Source organism: Marmota marmota, unplaced genomic scaffold, assembly GCF_001458135.2.
Source record: "Marmota marmota marmota unplaced genomic scaffold, marMar, whole genome shotgun sequence".
NCBI lineage: Eukaryota > Metazoa > Chordata > Mammalia > Rodentia > Sciuridae > Marmota > Marmota marmota.
The window spans coordinates 10,866,027-10,873,717 of NW_025999853.1; the positions used below are offsets into that span (position 1 = coordinate 10,866,027).

At 42.4% G+C, this 7,691-nt stretch overlaps 1 pseudogene; it reads left to right on the forward strand.

Annotated features, from left to right (window-relative positions):
- Window positions 1-4,199: 4,199 nt before the first annotated feature.
- On the forward strand, window positions 4,200-4,800 carry LOC107139680 (annotated as a pseudogene).
- The last annotated feature ends 2,891 nt before the right edge of the window (window positions 4,801-7,691 follow it).

A 7,691-nucleotide genomic window follows, 5' to 3' on the forward strand; every position in this document is an offset into this window, starting at 1 on the left:
AAAATATTTGTTATTTATATTCATTAGAATAATTTCACTTTGTATCAGAATCCTCATATTTCCTTCCTGCTTCTGACCTTTATATAACTATAGATTAATTACCTTAACTCTTTGTTTTATTACGACAACTTCCCTTTTGTTTCCTGAACAAAGGCCACAGTCTTCAACTGGGTCCTACAGGCTTTCTGCAGCATGGACCCCTGTTCCACCTGTTCTCCTGTTAGCACCTTTCCCTGCAACTCAAAGAAACTCTGCTATTTGTATGCACATTCCAGAATTTTCCACCTGAATCTTTGCCCACACAGATGCCTCCAGCTGGAATGCTCTTTTGTACCACCTTGCAGCATAGGATAGCAGGATTCAGAGCTCCAGCTATGATTTCAAGACCAAGTTTCATCACTTACTGTCATATGACTTTGCTCTAACAGTTGGGTGGGGATGTGGTTGTGAGAATAGTAGTGCCAGGGACTGAACCCAAGGCCTCCCACATGCTAGGCATATACTCTAGCACGGAGCTATATCCCTAGTCCTGTTGTGTGGCTTTAAACGACTTGCACTAGTAGATTGCCTAGCTGCTCTCAGATCCACCTCTCTCCCTTCCCACGCTGTGCCCTGAGCCATACAGGCTGAGTTCCCCAAACTCCGGAGTCAATCAGGGAAGGCACCAGTGGGCCATTAAAGGACAGGAAAAGGGAGAAACCAGAATATTTCTCTTCCTCTCTTGCTGCCTTGAACAGCATCTCTGGCAACAGCTGCCTCTTCTCCTTGGCTCCAGCTCCTGCCAGACAGGCCTGCTGTGGTTTCAGCTTCCTCAAATGGAAGAGAGGGAGGGGTCCTAAAAATCTCAGTCAAGGCCTGCATCCAGCTATGCCTGAGACAGTCGGATGAACTCTCTGTAGTTCTCATCGATATGAGCCAAGAGAGTCTCCTTTTAAGCCATTTAAAAGGTTGGGTTTTTCCATCATTTGCAATAAATGGGTTTTTATTAATTTATTCCCTCAAATCAGAAGTAACTTCTCACTCATCAAGTACGTGTGTTCTTAAATCAGGATAATGCAGCAGAATAGGTGCTACCAGGTGCTATGTGAGAGGTGTGGAAATTCAGAAAAGGAAGAATAACTTCCATGTGACCAGCAGGAAAGAGTTATGGTAGTGTGGCCCTTATTCAGTTTGAAACAGGAAGCCAAGGAAGATATTGCAGCAGTCCTTTATTGTCCTACTTTATCCATTGTCACACATTATTATTGTGTGTCAGGATTCAAGTTGAACTACAGGTGGATTACCATGTGCTTTGCATGTGAGATCCTTTAGGTGACGAATGCAGAGCTATTACACCTTATAGCTCCAGAGGATGCCATTAACCCAAAATCCCTTGTGAAACGTGCCCCACTAACGCCCTTCAAGGCTTTGAATCAGAGAGAAGTTAAAAGTGGAGCTGAGGACTACCGGGACACTATTGTCTTCCAGGAGAGGGGTGAGAAGACCACGACTTGAGCAGTAACAAAAAGAAGCAGGTGAACTTGAGACACAGTCTAAAATAACTTGAGAGTTTCAATGTGGGGAGAAAAGGGGATGTGGACAGAAATAGAGAAGTCAGGAAGAATCGTAGATTTGGTGAATATAGAAAGTTCTTAGTAAAAAAGGGACTTTGAAATAGTTACAGAAGGACAATGGATAAAGGACAATGGAATTGGGGCTCAGGCAAATTGGGCTGCAAAGATCTGGAAACCCTTTATAAGAAAACAGTACTGGAAACCACACTTTGGAATAAATTGCCAAGAGGGAGAATTATTTGCCAGAACAGGGCCAAGGAGTGGTCCTTAGGGAATAGCTACATTGAAAAGGCAGAGAAGGAAGACAAGTCTGAAAACAGAAGTAAGGGATCAGAGAAAAATCAGAAGTGTGACAGGAGGACCACACTTGTGATTTCAGAAAGGAAAGATTGGCCATTCCAATACCCACTTCTTCCTGCCAAGGTTATTGCTGAAGTATTTGTCAAAATGGAATTCCCCTCAGTTTGAGTCCCTGAACTTCGTGAGAGGGACCCAGAGACCCTAATGGTTGCCTAACATGAGCTACAAGTCATAGATATTTTGTTTTTGCAGCAAAGCCCAGCTTATCCTAGCCAACACATTGTGGTAACTTACGGTTGGGGGAGTGGGGTGAAAAAAAGTATAATAAGAGGACAAAGGATTAAGGATGAAATATGGGAAAAGAGAGAAATCAATGATGTAAGAGAGGCTGTAGTTGGTTGGTCTGGGCTCTGGAGAAGCCTCAGGGTTAAATTACCCCATGCATGCTGGCATACCACATATCAGGCACACTAGATAGGAGGTCACCCCACCTAACTGTAAGATGTTTGCAACAGACATCACCAGCATATTTTTCTTCCCAGCAGAAATCACTTCTAGAAAAATTAAAGAGCTCATAACCAAGTCTGAGATGAATTAGTGTCAGGCTGTCTTCAATGAACAGAATGTCTTAGTCCATTAGTGCTACTATAACAAAATATCATATACTTGGTAGTTTATAAACAATATAAAATTTCTCTCAATTCTGGAGGCTAGAAAGTCCAAGATCAAAAAGCCAGCAGATTCAGTATCTGGTAAGTTTTCTCTCTCTGCTTCCAAGATGACATCTTGTTGCTCTGTACTGTGGAGAGGAAGAATGCTATGTCCTCACATGGCAAAGGATGAACTCACTCAGTCATGCCCTTTTATAAGGACACTAATCCCATGGATGAGAGTGGAGCCATCATGGCCTAATCACTTCCTAAAGACTCCACCTCTTAATACTGTTGTATTAGGGGTTCAATTCCAATAAGAATTGTGAAAGCACACAAACATCCAAACTATAGAACAGAGGCACGGAAGAAAGAGCTTCTAGGTGCCTCAGTATCCTCATCTATAAAACAGGGGTAATAAAAGAACAAACCTCATAAATTTGTAAAAATTAAATGAGTTGCTACACATAAAGCACTTAGAACAGTGTCTTGTGAAAAGCGAATTCTAACAAAGTGTGATCTCAGAACCCCTTCTGGTTTTGGAAACATCTCTAAATAATAATGGTGAAAACTGCTAATGGCTCTGTTGCACTCATTTGAATAATAAGGATGTAAAGAATGGCAAAGTTTTGCTGGATAAGGAGGTAAATAGGCATGGTAAACAATGAATATATTTTACATCTCTACCAGCTTCAAAGCTAGTGTGGTTAAATAAAAACCTATCTTAATTACCTTAAGCAGTTGTGTTTAAATTTAAAATTAAAATTCATCTATATTAAAAATTTATCTAATAGGAATTCTTGGGAGGAAGAAACAATCAAAGATTCAGGATAGCTAAGAGACCTTTAACACTTTCATGGAGTCCTTGAAAGTCATATTGGAATAGAATTAAGGGATAAGAATGATTATGTCTAACAAAATAAACTCTGTAAACCTCAGAATATATGTGTAAAATACCAAAACACCAATAGAAAAATTTAACCAATTCATTGTTTTAACTGGATGATTCCCAAGTACTGATGACTGATAGTTTTAACAAATTGAATCAATAGCTATTTTTGACACTGTAGTGTGAAAGTTGGAGTAGCACCACTGGAAACAGGGAATTGAGTATGTTAGATTTCCACTGCCATAACAAATACCTGGCAAAAATCAATTTAAAAGAAGCAAAGGATGCCAGATACACTGGCACACACCTGTAATCCCAGCAGCTTGGGAGGCTGAGGCAGGAGGATCAAGAATTCGAAGCCAGCCTCAGCAAAAGCGAGGTGCTAAGCAACTCAATGAGACCCTACTGCCGCAGTCTGGCTGGGCACAATCAGGAGCCACTTGTCAAAAGAAACTAACTTTATTTTTAGAACCACACACGCCAAACAAAACAGCCTCTCAGGAAAAACCCTCAGAGCCTCAACTGCCACCACCGGCTTTTCACAAGCCTCTCTCTCCCACACAAGCTTCTCTCCACCTCCCACAATCCTCCTGCTCTTGAGGCCAATTGGCTGGGTCACGTGGGCGGAGCCAAAAAAGTCCCCCAATGAGCAGCTCCGTGGTCTGAAAGGGCAGGGAAACAGCCCAATGAGCATCACCGCAGAGGAGCCAATCAGCTAGATGTTGCTGGGGCCACTGTGAGCCAATCATCAGCCGGCAGCTGGAAGTTTGCTGGGGCCCCTTCGGCTGTGGCTCTCAACACCCTATCTCTAAATAAAATACAAAATGGGGCTCTTCCTCTTCTGGTGTCAACCGCTCCAGGAGCAGCAGCTTACAATGCAGACATGACCAAGTCCAAGAACCACACCATACACAACCAATCCCCAAAATGGCACAGAAATGGCATCAAGAAATATGGATCACAAAGATATGAATCTCCTAAGGAGGTAGACCCCAAGTTCCTGAGAAATATGAATTTTGACAAGAAGCAAAACAAGAAGAGCCTAAAAATATGCATAAAACAATGCCAAAGCCATAAAAGCATGTGCCAAGGCTGTCAAGGCCCTTGTAAAGCCTAAAGAGGTTAAGCCCAAGATGCCAAAGGGTGCCAGCCACAAGCTTGATCAACTTGCCTTGCTTGCCCATCCCAGGCATGGGAAGTGTGCTCGTACCCACATGGCCAGGGATTGCAGGCTCAGCTGGCCAAAGCCAAAGCCCAAGCCCAAGCCAAGACACAGGCTGCAACTCCAGCTCCAGTATCAGTTCCAGCTCTGGCTCCAGCTCCTGTTCCCAAAGGTACACAGCCCTCAAGGGTGCCCAGGTCCCTGTGAAGGCTCCACAGTAAAAGCCTCTGTGAATGTGAGGACAGGCCTGGTGTGACCCCTGAGCCCCTGTCTACAAGAACTGGTGTCTGTCCTCCTGTGCTATTTGTACAAATAAATCCAGAAGCAGAAAAAAAAAAAATAGTGCTGGGGATGTGGCTCAGTGGTTGAGTACCCCTGAGTTCAATCCCTGGTAACTTCCTCCCCCCCCCCACAAAAAAAAAAGGCAGCAGCAGCAGCAGCAGCAAAAGCTTATTTTAGCTCAGTTTCAGGGATTTTAGTCCATGGTTACTTGGCCTTGTTGCTTTGGGCCTGAGATGGCACAGCACATTACGGCAGAAGCAGGTACTAGAGGAGGAGTTTGTACCTTATGGCATCCAGGAAGTAAAAGAAAGAGAAGGTTCTGGATTCGCAATATCCCTGCAAGGGTATGCCCCAGTGACCTACCTTCCTTCCACTAGACCCCCACCTGAACCTTAAAAGTGGTGGGACCTTTAGAAGGTGGGGTTACTAAAGTACCACAGGCTAAGGACCAAGCTTTTAACACATCGGCCTTTGGGGGACATTTCAGATCCAAACTATAGCAATGAGGGCCTAGAACATTTGGGAGATCCCAGTGTTGGCCATTTAGGTAAGATTTGTGATTTTCCAGGATCCAGAGATAACACAACCTTGTAGATGTAGATACTAATGACAAGTAACATCCATGTATTTGAGCATTTCTAGCCACAAAAAGTGCACATTTGAATTTGGGATGATCCAGGGGACATATCCATATCATATTGGTCTCGATGACCTAAAAGGTCAATGCTGGAAATAGAGGGCTCCTTGATACAAAAGACCCCCTTAGGCAGCGCAGACCAAATTCAGGACTTGTTTTCCTAGAGTACAAGACAAAGCAGACATTCCCAGACTTTTAAGGAAAACTATGTGGGTTTGGGTCACCATGGTCTAGACTATGTGACCTATTAATCACAAGCTGATTGGCAAAGGGTGGGTTTCTATGATCTAAGGGTAGTCAGTTCCTTGGTTGACCTAAGCAGTGGTCTGATAATCAGATTCTGTCTTGAGACCTTGAACTGGAAAATGGTATCAGTATTTTGGGTTTTTGTTTGTTTTTTAAGAAAATACACAAAGCCTGAAGGTTAGCAAGTGTTTGTGGCAGAACACCAGAAAGAAGAGGTGGTATGAACTTTAAATAAGGTAAAGGGGAGGGAGAGGAAAGGAGGGGGACAGGGGTAGGAAAGATGGTGGAATGAGACAGACATCATTACCCTAAATACATGAATGATATGACTCTGTGTTCAACCAGCAACATGAAAAATTGTGCTCTATTTGTGTATATGAATTGAATTGCAATCTGCTGTCATATATAACTAATTAGAATAAATTTAGAAATTTTTAAAACAAGAGGTGGTAACTCAGGCTCAGATGAAGAGATAAGGTGACCCTAGCCCTAGAACTCCCTGGACTTCTGAATGACTCTTTTAATTCAAATTTCTGTGAGGCTCATTGTCCAGGTATTTCTGAGTTGCTGCCAGATTCCTGTTGTCCTTTTGGCTGTAGCCATAAAACCACTCACTATAAGGCTGAAGTGAATGCTTCTCCAAACCAAAAGAACTGAACTAAATACACAAGTAATCACAGGATGCCTTTGGTTCCTTTGGGCTATGAGCCATCCAGGAAGATTAGAAGCAGTTTCCTCTGACATCTGCTGGGGCAGCAGGACAAGGCACTCGGATGTCAAATCACAGGGAACATCTGCTCAAGGCTGTGCTTCCCTCACTAACTGAAATGGCTGGACAGAGTTCAGCCTACCACAGGGCAGGTTGGAGATTCCTTCTTTCTCATTGTGGTGCACTTGATAAGACTGAGGTGCAGCTTAGTAGAGGGGGCTGGGGCTAGTGTCATAGGAAATAGAGAAGCATCCTTGTATCAGAGATGTTTCCTGATTTTTAAACTAATGGCTTACCCAGAGAAAGATCAGATTTCTTTGTTTCAATAACCTATTTAGGTCTTGTCTCTGTTCTATTTTCTGAGTAATAAGCCTTAGCACTAAATGACTCTTGTTCTTGAGGCTTGAACACAAATATCAGTTATTCCTCCCTCACCACCACTACTTTGGGGTCCTGATCTGAAAACACAAGCTATTTTCATGGAGGTTTTAATCCCATGAGTAAAATAAATCACAAAGAAAAACTGAGTGGGTACAAGCTAAATAAACTTCATACTTTTTTCTTAAACTACCTGAATGACAACTAATTTCCTTGAGGGTAACAACTGGTCTTACCACTATATACCTAGCAGGGAGCATGTAAGTTGATGCTGAGCGTCAAGTAGAGTCAGAAAAACTGTTTGCTGAATGAGCAAATTAATAAATTGGTGTTTAGTGCATTTTGGCCCAAGAAGACTGCTTTAGAACCTATTATAAATAGAGGGAACCGGCTGGGCTAGACAAATGCATTGAGGACCTATTGGGACCACACCCTAGATGCCTCATATAGCCTCCTGGGATGGCTTCCTCTACCATTTTGACTTTTTGTTGCTCCAAGGTTGGTCTTAAAAGAATTAAAACTAATAGACTATATAAACAAACTACCTGGCCTGAGTTTCCTCATCCGTTCAGAGTGAGTATGAAATTAGGCAGCAGCAGGCACTGGCTAATCTAAGTCAGTATGTTATGCTCTGAGTAGTTTTTCACAACCCTGAAAACAAATCTTTTAGAATAAAAACACGGGGACTGGGGTTATAGCTCAGTGGTAAAGCACTTGCCTCATATGTATGAGGCACTGGGTTCAATCCTTAGCACATAAAGATATTGTGTGTCCATCTACAACTAAAAAATTTTTTAAAAAATCATTTTTAAAAAAGGTGTAATTTACTTTTATTTGGAAAACTTTTATGAAAAATAACAAAATAAAAACCAACTTTCCAAAGAA